Source organism: Puma concolor, chromosome B3 (assembly GCF_028749965.1).
Source record: "Puma concolor isolate L17-30 chromosome B3, mPumCon1.1.hap2, whole genome shotgun sequence".
NCBI classification, from domain to species: Eukaryota; Metazoa; Chordata; class Mammalia; order Carnivora; family Felidae; genus Puma; species Puma concolor.
In genome coordinates this window covers 60,791,055-60,805,376 of record NC_141672.1, presented here as the reverse complement: position 1 = coordinate 60,805,376, position 14,322 = coordinate 60,791,055, and positions in this window count along the sequence as shown.

Here is a 14,322-nt window from a genome sequence, read left to right as displayed (position 1 = left end):
AACTTGGTTTACTTATACAAGTCTCACTTCTTTGTAATTATAGCAGATATACCTTGAATTACAAATGTGAATACCAAAAAAACTTACAGTATCATGAGCTATAGATTACCAAGTACTGTCATGTACATTATCTCAAATGATTCTTAAATATCCTGAAATATTATTATCCCTAATTTCAGCTGTAGAAACTAAGGTTCAGAAAGGCCAAGTAGCTTGCCCAAATGCATGCAGCTGGTAAAGTCTGAGCCAGAACTTTGCCACAAAATCTAATTCCAGCCCTTTTTCCAGTGTACCACTGCTGCCTCCATGTATCTGTGTGGATCCAACCACAACCACATCTGCATGACTGGTAATATGAATCCACCCCTTCAATAAACATTTATTAATCATCTACTAAGTGCTTACCACTATGTTAAATGCTGGGTATTCAAAGATAAACCACGTAACTCCACTGACTCCTCAGGAGCACACAATCTACTGGGAAGACAGTGACATCATCAGCATTATCAAAAGCATTAGTATTTACCATGTGCCAAGCACTGTTCTATGCAACCTACAAGTATTAACTCAATTTAATCTCATAAAAATTCTATGAATCGGGTAATATTACTATCCCCATTGTGCAGATAAGAAAACAAAGACAAAACCAAACTGACATAAAGAGTAATAATTAGAAAAAGACAGTGTTAAAGAAGTTCCAATAGAGTAGATCCTATCTGAGCTAAGCTGTAAAACATGCACTGGGCTGTGCAAGGTGGAAAAGAAGACATTCCAGGCAAAAGGCATAGCATGAAAAATGTTGCCAAGGCTCAAGAGCTACACTACCTCCTCAAATGTGTTACCTGCTCTTTGGGCTCCCTGTCTTGACACATTATTCCGTTGGCTAGAATTTTCTTCCCCCTTATCCAACCTTCTATATCCATCAGGACTAATGGTTAATTGGACGTGGTTGGGAAAAAGAACAAAGTCGAGGACAACTGCAAAATATTAGACTGGAACAACAGGAAGGATGGAGTCGCTATTATCTGAAATGAAAACCTGTGGGAACAGTTTGAAGAGAAAGATAAGGGAAGCTGCAAAAAAGAGAAGCCAAAGCAGTGCACCCTACACAGGCAGCATCTGTCTAGAGAAAGATACGTCTTTTTCTAATTTGCTATAAGCAAATGTTATGCGAACTCTAAGAAAAATCAAAAGCCTGTTTTTGGGCATGTTAAGGGATTTATTAGATATCCAAGAAAATTGGTCAAGTAAGCAGGTGAATAAACAAATCTGGAGTTCCCTGAACAGATCCAGAAAGGAAATATAATTTGGGCGTTATGAGCTTAATTATATTGTTTAAAACCATGACACTGGGTAAGTTCACCAATAGAGAGGGGAAAAAAAATGAAGGTGAAATGCAAGGACTGAGGTCCAGAGTATCCAATGTTAAGAGATTAGAGTGAAGAGCAGGAACCAGCAAAGGAGACCAAGAAAGAATAACCAGTGGAGTAGGAGGAAACTTGGAAGGTATCCTGGAAAATTAAAGAAAGTAATGTCAAATACTGCTGACAGATCTGAGAAGTAACCCTGGAGTTAGCGATCCAGCAATCAGTTGGTGACTTTGACAAGAGAAGTTCTGGTGAAATAGTAGGGAAGAAAGCTTGATTGTACTGAGTTTAAGAATGGGAAGTAAGGAATTGGAGACAAGAAGAGACAACTCTTTAATAGTTTTGCTGTAAAGAAAAGCAGAAAGGTGGAGCAGTTGCTGTCCGTTGTGTTAACCACTATTTTATTTATTTTAGGTTGGGAGAAACAGAAATGGAAACTATCGTAGAGCAAGGGTAAATGATGATGCGGGAAAAAAAGGACAGAATTCAATGTCCTTGCATAGATAATAAAGAATGGATCCAGGGCACAAGTGGGATGATTGCTACAGGTAACAGCAGAGACCATTCCTCCATAAGCATAGGAGAAAATGCATGTACAGGGGCAGTGATGCAGATGGGGAGGTAGAAGTTGTGAATTGTGAGCTGTGGCGTGTCTATTCCAACTGTATTTTCTCAGAGAAACAGGAGAAACAGTCATCAGCTGAGAATGAGCACTGCAAAATATTGTGAGCATTACTGGCAAGAAAATTAAAATTTGATACAAAAAAAGGAGTTGTCAAAGATTTTAAACAACAGAAACCTTCATATACTACTGGTGGGCATGAAAATTAGTAGGACTACTTGGAAAATACTGTGATATTATTCAGGAAAGGCAAAGACATGCATATTCTATGACTCAGCAAAGCCATTCTTAAGTATTCATCCTATAAAAATGTGTGTGCCTGTAACTGTGGCCCTTGTATAAGAGTAATTATGGTAATGATTGCTCTTATAGTAGGTGGTAAAATTATTTAAAAAAAAAAAAAAAGAAAAGAAACAATAACCAATCATCAAGGTAGTGTTTACCATTAGGAGGAAGGAAGGGGTCTATGATCATGAATGAGCATGCTAAAAGATTCTCAATTACTAGCAGTATCTTCTTTCTTAAACTGGACAATTTGTTAAGCCGCACAAAGAGGTTCTATGTATTTTTATATACTGTTCAATTTCAACATCAAAAAAGTGAATTCTGTTATGTTTCTCCAAAGAGTTTTATTTTCGTTTGTCTGTTTATTTCACAAAAAGTTAACTAGGCTGAATTCAAGCTCAGAAATCTCAGCTCAGTTCTTTAAGCCTTGGCTGGGAAGCTTGGAATCTTCCCATATGTGTGTCATTCAGGGCTCATTCAGACATTTGGGCAATTGATAGGAAGAATTTGGGCTCCCTCTCCGCAGCTCTCTCTTTTCAAAAACTACCCCCTTGCATTTCAACTGCTGTGGTTGCCGCAAACTTTAAACTCAGGCTATAGGGTTTCTATCCATGTTTGGTTTTCTATTGTGACAACTGGGACTTAGCTTCAGACTGAAACCTGTAAGAAATTGGAAACCCACTCAGTACAGCTCCCTTCCTCCAAAAGTCCACATAAAATACATACGATATGTGCTTACTTTGGTTTGCTTCCTGATGTCTTTAGATGGTTGTGTTTTTTATTTTATGCAAAGTTTATAGTTATTTGTGGAAGGGTTATTCTGATAGAAGCTACTAAGCAATTACCAGAAGCAGAAACTAGCACTTGTTGTTTAAATAAATTAAATAATTAAAATCCAGGAATTTTGTATCTATTGTTTCTAGTGCTGTTGTTGTCATTGCTCAATCTAGATAGAAACTCAATGAGATCTTTTTCTTCTCTCTGTGTTTCTTGGTATTCTTCCTTCCCTTGGCACTATAGGATTCAACCTCACTGTCTAATCTTAATGCTGAAGGGCTAAACAAAATAAGGGAAAAAGTGCATAAACATTTGAAAATATCCCTCTATAAATGCAAATATATCAGGTTAGAGGTAACACATTAGAATAATCATTTGAACAAATTAGGTTGCGGTTTAGGAGGTCCTGAAGGTGAAGGATACATGAGAGGAGAGAGTACAGAAGGAAAAAAAAACAAAACAAAACACCTAGAGCCTGTAAGAGACACAGCTGAGTGAGTCCCCTTAGTTAGGTCTGAGATGTGGCAAAAAGGCTCACAACTAGTAGATGAGGGAGGTGCTCCAAAGACAGCTTAGAGACAAGGAAATAGACAATCCCTAAATTTTAGAATTATAGCCTCATGCCATTTTAAGCCTAAAGGATAATTATCAGATCATCTAAATCTTAAAGCCTTATTCTGGGGACAGGGAAACTGAGTCTCACACTTTGCCTGCCTCATAATTTAGTTAAGGTGCCCAATCCTCTCAGCCAAGTTTCGGTGCTGTCAGATTCTTTTTAACAACCTGGGACCTGTTCCCATTTATGTTTTGATTAATCAATGTTGTGTATGATGGCTTTAGGTCTGAGCCACTCAATTCATTCTTAAACATGCTGGAGAATTCCAATATAGAGCTTTTTGTTCCTTCTCTGTATATCTTGGAGTTTTAATCACAGAAGAGTGAATGGAGGCTTTTTTATGATTGCATAGAATACACCAGGCTCTAACTCTTTTCTAATTATGAGAAAGCCAGGTGGCCTCTTATGAATTGCTTGGTATAGTGTCCAGGTATAGATGGCTCATGGGATTTTACAAAGATTAACTCAGATTAGCTCATAAATTTATTGAAGGAGGTATCTATTAGGTGTTCTTGTCAGTCTTTGTGACTGCTATTGACAATAATAAAATGATATGAGTTTCAAACTCCCCTGCCCCATGCTGCCTTCAGATTTAATCATTAGTCAGAATCTGCATTCTTCCCTAAGGTATCTTTTTATTATCTCAAATAAGAATGACAAGTTGAGATCAGTGAATTTAAGAATTTTATTTTAAATACTACCTCTATTTCCACAGGTTTATTCTCTCCTCTCAATATCTAGGCTACAATAAAAATTAACATCTTCTGGGCAAATCAATATACATCAAAATGATTATAATTGTCTTTTTACACAAAAGATAGCATGCACTTCTAATGACAGCACTAGCCAAGTGAAGTAAGAGTAAACCATTGTGCACAACCCAAGATCAAAAGTCACTATGGTTTCTTTTAAAATGATGCACTATATCCCTCTGCCCTCTTCCAACCAATAAGAGCCTGAATAGTAATTTAATAAACAGTCCCAAAGTGTTTGATGTAATCAAAGAGTAATTCTAGGGGTGCCTGGGTGGCACAGTCAGTTGAGTGTCTGACTTCGGCTCAGGTCATGATCTTGTGGTTCTGAGTTCAAGCCCTGCGTCAGGCTCTCTGCTATCAGCCCAGAGCCTGCTTCTGATCCCCTGTCCCCCTCTCTCTCTGCCCCTCTCCTGCATGCACTCTCTCTATCTCTTTCTCAAAAATAAACATTAAAAAGCAAAAACCATCTTTAAAGAAAAAAAGAGTAATTCTCCCACAATGGGGCTTGTTTTTATTTCCTTCTCTTAAATAGAAAATAGAAATGTTAATATTCTTTTAAAATGTACAAATATTTACCATATTATTTTTGAGACTGTAACTGTATAGCCCAAAGGCAATTTAAAATTTAGCACGTGGGGACACCTGGTTGGCTCAATCAGTTTAAGCAACCAACTGTTGATTTCAGCTTGGGTCATGATCCCATGGTTCATGAGTTCAAGCCCTGCATCCAGCTCTGTGCTGGTGATGCAGATCCTGCTTGGGATTCTCTCTCTCTGCCCCTCCCCTGCTTGCTCTCTTTCTCTCTCACACACACTCTCAAAATAAGTACACTTAAAAAATTTTTTTTGATAAATAAATAAAATTGAGCACTTGGAAATAAAAACACCATCCATTTGTTTAAGCAACTGTTATGTATAGAGTCAAAGAGCAAAAATCAGGTTATACCCAACCCATTGGGGACGTTAGGGTCTCTTTGCATGCCCTAGGGATCATTTTTTTTTTAATTTCTTGGTTTAATATTAAAATCCTAAGAATATTTTCCCAGATTACTGCTGTTAGTTGCAGTGACAAGCCTGGCAACCACCACAATATATAATCAGAATTCATATGCAAATAAGACACTACATCCTGATCATTTTTAAATGTAAGATAAATTATTTATTATTTCTCAACAACTACCTATGTAAATATACTAGGGAATAAATTCTACCTGATTAAATAAATTTACACAATCAATAACAACAAGCTAGGCTCCGAGATAATACCTCAGATATTGCCATCGGGGTCCCATGCCAGGGCCCTTGCCAATAGCACTGGTTAGCACAAATGAAAAGCAGCAGAAAGGGGAAGTGAAAGAGACATCCTTTTAATACTTTGACACCATCTCTTTGTACTAGATTTTTTCCCACCGTGTCCCTGACAGTTACTGGACTGTATCTCCAATAACCCGGAGAAAATAAATATTAATGCCAGCTCCCTTTAGCCTCCAGACAACTTCACCTTATTTGAATACAAAGTAAAACCTTGGATTGCAAGTAACTTGTTCTTCAAGTGTTCTATAAGGCAAGCAAACCATTTCTAATAAATTTCAACTTGATAAACAAGCAATGTCTTGCAAGACAAGTAGTATGTGACACCGAACATCGCATGATCACAACTGAGCCAATGGTTCTTTTCTCTCTTTATCTTTCTCTCTCTCTCTCTCTCACTCTCTCTCTCTCTCGCTGTAGGATTGTGGGTGATTGTCTCTCATGTTCGGACGTTCAGTCTTGGGTCTCGGTATTTGGCAGAAATCGGTGATTTTTCAGAATATTGGAAGGTGCCCACAACAGACACTAGTGTATTTTTTGTCACTTCAAAGCACCTATGGACAGTCCTTTGATTTTCCATACAAGAGTAAGCTTAGGAGTGCTTTGCTTCAATTCTAGGTCAGGCTGCCTGCAGATATAGACCCTTTCCTGTGCTGCCTTATTGCCAGCTCATTAAATACAGTATATGACTGTATTTAATGTTGTAGTGTAGTCAACATTCATGCAAACATATACAATGGTGCCCATGCAGTAAAAGATTCCATTGAACCAATAGATAACAGTGATTCCGTTAATGATAGTCAAAGTCATCCTACACAATAACCTTCCTCTCTCTTTTCTCCCTCACACCAACCAAGAAGATTTTCAAAGGTAAATGCAGGTTAATTTCTTTATTTTTCTTTATAGTTTGTATTTTCTTTATTATTTTGTATTATATTAAGGTATTGTAATCATTTTTATATGGATATTTTTGGGTTGGGGAGATAAATCATCTCAGGTTCCATTATTTCTTATGGGCAAATTCACTTTGATATGCAAGTGCTTTGGATTGCAAGCATGTTTCAGGAATGAATTATGCTCACAAATCAAGGTTTTACTGTAACTGGTATATAATATTAATGGACACGTTTCTACCAACTTATTTTGTTATTGTCTACAATTAACTTAAAAAGCTCCTCTCTGATTACTGAATGTACTCATTCAATGGACAAATATTTGGGTGTCTGCCAGGTGTCAGGTAACATAGAAAATCAGGACCAAACTAAAGAAGGGATGGGCAGAGGAAGGTTTGTGCAGTTTTCCTCAGGCCAACCAAGTGCATCTTTGGCTGTTCAGTAGCCTCTAGCCACTGAGCAACACTGATCCATCTGGGGTCTTGGGTGGTCTTACCTCTGTTAATCCTTGCCCATTAAAGAGAGAGTCTTTGTCAAGAAAAATAGATTCCAATGTATAAAGACCTATTTCAGTGGGAGCTTGTAATTCACCCCAAATTATTGATAATCCTTGAAAATGAATCCATCAAGCTAATTTTCAAGAAAAACAATGTGAGAGTCACATGTTATGTTAGTAACTAGGTAAGTGACTACTAGTGTGGTAGTACAAGATTTTCATATGGGAAATGCACTTTTGTAATATAATGTTGTATGTCAATTATATCCCAATTTAAAAAAAAAAGAAAATGCTTTTTTACATACATGCTTCAGTGGAGTTAACAGTGTAAATGACAGGTAAGCAAAGTGTAAAAGACATGTGAGAACAGTGGTATCAACAATATGGTTTTTAAGATGAATTCTATTTTATAGCGTCTGAAAAGGTTTTTTCAGAAACTCTAATGCTAACTAAAAATGCCTGAATAGATAACCTGTCATCACTAAGATACATGTAATTTTTGGCCTGATCATACTTTAGCAACAAAACATAAACCCATTTCTTATGTATCATAATTCCTTGAGGTCTTTACGAAACAAATGCATCTTGAAACAAAACAAAAACTATAAGCTGAGAGCCATACTTGGTTAGATTGAAAAAGAATACACTTGCTTGTAGTTTAGCAGTATAATTATATTTCTAATATACAGTATGTCCCTGAGGGTTTTACTGCAGATACAATCCCCTGTGAGTCCATCTCAAGACATTAATACATACATGTATACATAATGTATGACTAATACAAAAATGTAATGTCTTAAGCTTTAAACAAAGTATATTAGTTTATTCCTTTTTAAAAATGAGTATTTATATTATTCCAAAAAATGCATTATGAGTATAATATTTAATATTAAAACTGAAATACAAAAATTAAATGCAAGGCTACCTCAAACACATCCCCTTAAGGGTAAATAAAAAAGAAAACTATAATAACCAACTGAAAATAATATCAAGTAAGATTGTAAGCATCCTGGTGAAAAAAATAAAGAAAGCTACCTTATTTCAGATAGAGACAAAAATTTGGGCAGAGTTAAGCTCTTGTTACTACAGTTTTCTAAAAACAACTGAAAAGGAGAAGGGAGGTAGGGAACTTCCAGAAGACCAACTCTAGTCAGGCACTGTGGTGGGCTCTTGGGATTCACTAAGGAACAAAACAAATTCATCCACTGCCCTTATGAAATTTACATGAGAGAAACAAATGAGAATTGAGAAAATACAGTATTGCAAATAATGAGGAAACAACCAAGTGCTATGAAAAAGAACAATGAAAAGCTCTACTTGGAATTAGTTGCCAAAGATTAATACAGGACTTTTTGCTGCTGTTTTAATGTTTTTTTCTAGTTGCTATGGTGAGTGGAAAAAAATAAATGACAGCATCAAAATTTTTAAAAAAAACTTTATCTAGGTCTATAATCACTGTCTTTGGACTGTAAATTTGTGACTCATGTTTTCTTGTGTTGTGATAAAGCCATAGTGTTTGTTTTATACTGAAAAAAAAAATCTTTATGAAGAATAATAACCCATTTCAAGAATGACATATATACGTTTAACCCCAGCGATAGTACCACACAGAATGTATGGCCCCTGGCCCAGCCAACTTGAAAAATACAAATAGACATACATAACATGGTTGCAGTATTCAATCTGGTCTTTAACCACCAGTTCCAGGCTCCATAAAATTGACTTAGTCAAAACAGACATTGATCATGAAGACAGCTAAAGCAAAGAGGTGAACTCTATCCATTTCTCCTCATTTTCCCAACAGCTTCTCAAGGTCAAGGAACATGTTTACCTCATTCTGTAAATCTTCATTAGGTCTAGGACAGGGCCATCTACAAAAAGAGCCCTTCCAGATACCCTTAAAGGAAGAGAAGATATTAAAGGAATTCAGTGAGTTATTTTCACGGAAAGTAAGGACAGCATCTTGAAACAAGTAAATAGATAAATCTGACTGAGAAAAACATGCATGTGAGAAAACAGAAGAAATTGGAATTTTGGGTAGGGGGACAGCCTGAGGAAGACCTGGAAAACCAGGTCAGAGAGCTGGAACTCTGTGGAAAAGGAAAAGTCATTAAAGAGAATTCCAGATCTATTTCTCTTCTAGAAAACTACAGGAACCTTGGGAGGGAAGAGAGGCAGAATTCAGAGAAACTACCAAGATGTGATTAAAGAAAGTGGAAAAGGATAAGAGCCAGGAGTCTGGTGGCAATGGAATCATAATAATTAATGGTATGGGGGCACCTGGGTGGCTCAGTCGGTTGAGTGTCCGACTTCGGCTCAGGTCATGATATCACAGTTCGTGGGTTCGAGCCCCGAATCAGGCTCTGTGCTGACCGCTTGCTCATAGCCTGGAGCCTGCTTCAGATTCTGTGTCTCCTTCTCTCTCTGCCCCTCCCTCGCTCATGCTTTGTCTCACTCTGTTTCTCAAAAATAAATAAATGTAAAAAAAAAATTTTTTTTAAATAATTAATGGTATGAAGGTATATGGGGAAAGAGAGGGAACCAAAGGATACTAAAGGCTCACACTCGTTTGGCTGAAAAAATAATAGTGTCACTAACTAAAGGATCTCAAAAAAATCAGGAAGGAAGTCAATTTGGAAAGAGGTTAAAGAGTTTAGTTTTAAGCATGCTGAGTTTCAGGTGATACTGAAAGATGTAAATGAAAATATTCAATCAATAGGTTGTTTTATTTATTTGGATCTGCCAAATAATCTGCCACCTGTTTTAAAAAAGATTGAATTAACATTTTTAAATTCACAATAGCACATGATACAATTGCTTTTTTTTAATGACAGCGATACAAAAACCCACTAAAATAATTAGGGAAATAGCTATTACCAGATATCAATGACTTGTAGGGAACAACTGGAAATTCAGAACTGTAGCTGAAATGTAAGGTAAGTCTAGAACTATATATACACATGTAGAGGTCATCTGCACACAAATATTTTTAATGTCTGCTCTAAGAGGGCAGGTGGCCAGTTCAGAACAAGCAAAGGGAACAGGGCACAAAATTAGATAGAATAAAGACTTTACAGATGACACTGAAGCTCAGAGTGGTACCCATGCATACCCAGCTAGAAACAGAGCCAGTTTCAGAATGCAGGCGAGTTTGACTCAAAGCCTATATCCCTATCTAGTTCAGCAGACTCCCCAAACCTCATCCTAAGGGTCACCTAGGGTATGTGTTAACATATAGATTCCCTGATCTATGCCAAAACCTCAAAATCTCACAGGATGAGAATCAGAGCCCCACATAAAAGACACAGTACATACAAATTGGATAACTGGAAGAGAACTTAATAAAGGACCTGTTTTATTTGCCTGGGGCTGCTATAACAAAGTATCACAAACTGGGTGGCTTAAACAACAGAGATGTATCGTCTCACAATTCTGGAGGCTGGAAGGAGAGTTCCTTCTAAGGGCTGTGAGGGAGAATCTGTTCCAAGCCTCTCTCCAGCGACGGTGGCTTGTTGGCCATCTTTGATATTCCTTGGCTTATGTCAAATTTCTGCCTTTATCTTCACACGGCATTCTCCGTGTGTGTGTGTGTGTGTGTTTCTGAGTCCAAATTTCCCTTTTTTTATAAGGATACCAGTCACATTGAAATAAGGACCACCCTAACGACCTCATCTAACTTCATCATCTGCAAAGACCCTATTTCCAAAGACCTTCCAAATTTCCAAAGGTCTTACATTCACAGGTTAGGACTTCAATAACTTTAAGGAGATACAATTCAACCCATAACTTTTTTTTTTTTTTTTTTTACAAAGATGTGGCAGGGAAAGCACAATGGAATAGTTCAATATTTGAGACTAGCCTCAGCTATTACCTCCCACCACTTACAGTGGCCTGCAGGAAGAAAGCTAAGCAGGGAAGTACCCCAATTGCCCTCCCTCCAACCTCTTACTGACTGAACCCAACCAGAAGCCAGGAGGAAGAGGAGCTCTTTCAAGTGTTAATAGAGGTCACCCTCCTGGGACATGGAGCTGGATGGAGAAAAGCCAAAGAAGTGGGTCCAGAGGAGCAAACACAAGCTATCTAATCAGAATGCCCTGAACACCTTTAAAATCAGACCCCAGAGAATTCTCATGCTCCAGTGTAGTTTAGGAAATGTTATGCTACATTAAAATGGTTAGAAAGACAGGGTCTTGAGTATCAACCACTCCGGCTTGTGTAACCTAATACTTCTTTCATTTTTTTAAAAGGAAATATGGAAGACTTTGAACTACTTAACAAGAAAGACATCTATTAATTGCACTGGAGGTAAGAAAGGGTTTTTTTATTTTTTACTTTAACAACCTGCAGCTTGAAATAACATCCCAAATCTCGAAACTTAAGGCCAGATGATTTGGGAGATGAAGACCAGAGTTATCACAATGGGACGAAAAGCGCCCTGATTGCTGCTCATCATCAGTGACTGTCTTGTTCCTCTGCGATCCTGGGCTCACAGATACTGTGAACTAATTGAGAAATCCTGGAGAATTGGGCCCAGAAGCTCTGATGCAAACACACACACACACACACACACACACACACACACACACACACACACACAGAACACCACGCTGAAAGAGCAGTCACCTTGGGAGGCTAAATATCTAGTTCACATGGATGTGTGTTGATACCAGTGAACGCTCATTAAAATACTATATCCCCCCCAAAATCCTGTATTAAATACTATATCAGAAACACTAGGGGTGCCTGGGTGGCTCAGTCAGTTAAGCTCAGGTCATTATCTTGCAGTTCATGAGTTGGAGCCCTGCACTGGGCTCTGTGGAGCCTGCTTGGGATTCTGTCTCCTCTTTCTGCCCTTCCCGCACTCGTGCTAGCTCTCTCTCCCTCTCAAAAATAAATAAACAACAAAAAAAATACTATATGGGAAGCGTTGCAGAGGCAGGGCTATATGCCACCTTAATGCCCACGGAGAGTTTACAGAGGCAGAAACCTCTCTTTTCTCCCACCAGCTGTTAAAGCCTCTTCTTACACTCTTTGTCAGTTGCCCACCCTGATTTAGGCCCATTATCTTACCAGGACAGAATTAAATACCTTATTGATGGAAACTCCCCCACCCCCAACCCCTGCCAAAAAAAAAAAAAAAAAAAAGGACACAGAGACACAGGAGGGGATGGAGGGGAGGGTAGAAGAGAGGAGAGGAGAGATCAGAGGTATAATATCTTTTGGCAAAGTATCTGAAAATTTCTCAATAAGGCATTAAGCTTGTAAAAATGTTAGAATGTGAGTCATTTATGATAGCAAATACTTGAAATTGGTGAACTCTTCAACCACAGGGGATTGGTTAAATATTCATTATGGACTATCCATACAATGAAATAGTCTGCTGTGACTTAAAGTTATGGGATAGACCTGTTTTCACTGACATGGAAACTTGTTAAGAAAAACAGGTTATGGGGCGCCTGGGTGGCGCAGTCGGTTGAGCGTCCGGCTTCAGCCAGGTCACGATCTCGCGGTCCGTGAGTTCGAGCCCCGCGTCAGGCTCTGGGCTGATGGCTCAGAGCATGGAGCCTGTTTCCGATTCTGTGTCTCCCTCTCTCTCTGCCCCTCCCCCGTTCATGCTCTGTCTCTCTCTGTCCCAAAAATAAATAAAAACGTTGAAAAAAAAAATTAAAAAAAAAAAAAAAAGAAAAACAGGTTACAAAACTAGAAGTATAATGTGATCTCATTTTTAAAATATGTTTGTTTGCATGTATCTTTGAATATGTGTGTATGTATACACAGAAAAAAGGGAAAGGGAAGAAAGATTTGATTAAGCACCAAGATATAAATGGATATTTTTGAAAGACAAAACTTATGGATGATTTCTTTCTCTTTGCTTATTTTCTAGTTTTTCTATAAGAACTATGACTTACATGGGTAAAAAGTAAAAAAAAAAAAAACAAAAAAACAAAACAAAACAAAAAAAAAACTGCCAAAAATAAAACTGAGTAGCTATGGCTGAAATTGATCATTTAAGTAGTTATCCAGCATTTACTTATTTCTTTTTACTGTATCACTTTATGCCCTAAATACAGTGATAAGATTTGTACACAAATTTCCAGAGTCCACATCTAGTGCACTTTAAAAATCATCAGTTTTTACATATCCAACATGTATTAAGTGAAAAAGCACAATGAAGAGGCAGAAAATTTAGAGTATGCAACCAACTGTTCACAAAAGAAGGGGAAATAAAGAAGATACATTTGATTGGTTTATATGTGCATACGTGCATAAAAGTTATCCGAAGGGTAAGTAAGAAACTTGAAACAGTGTTCACCTGTGAGAAAACCAACTGAGCTGATGGGGGACAGGGATAAACCTCTTATTTTTTGATGTTTGAAACTTGTAACTGTATTACCTGGTCCAAAACAAAATTTTTAGTTAGTCTTGTACTTCTCAGTGACTTATCTTAGCATGTATTCCCAGAATTGTGCCTAACTGATGGGTTTAGTGGTTTAGTCTTGATATATATATCAGTTATATTCAAATATCCATCTGCATTATATATATATATATATATATATATATATATATATATATATATATATACCTCATTTCTTTTCAAATGTTAAAAGGAAGATGACCTGGGTAGAAGGATACAGCCATACATTTCATATATTTTCACCTCATCTTTCTTAATGGTAGGTTTACCAAGGTCAAATACAAAATAAACCACAGTTGAGAGTTTACTGCTAACAGGCATGTAGGAGGCACATGTTCTCATTCATCGTTCTATTTTGGATCCAATATTAACTTCTCTTGGATGACAATGCTGCCTCCATTATTTCCCCATTAACACAGTGCACCCAAGGGGAACATCTGCCCAACACTAATGAGCTATTCACAGGAGAAACAAGAACAGGGTACCCGGAGCCAAGGTAAAACAATTAGAGGGAAAGGAAGACTGTTGGCTCCTGACCTAAATTGAATTGCTTTTAAGAGACAGAAACAGATTTTTAATTATGTAATCCCTTTGTTTCTCATTTCCTTTCAAACTTAAAGGTCAAATTCCCCTTTCAAATGCTAAAGGCCAGATCTGATATTATTGGATCTGTGAGGACTGACTGCACTGAAACCAGAAGTGGTACCCTGTTTAACCCAGATGGAAGCAAAGCATTTTTTTTTTCTTTTTGTGGTTAACCAAACTACTCTTTGGAAGATTTCA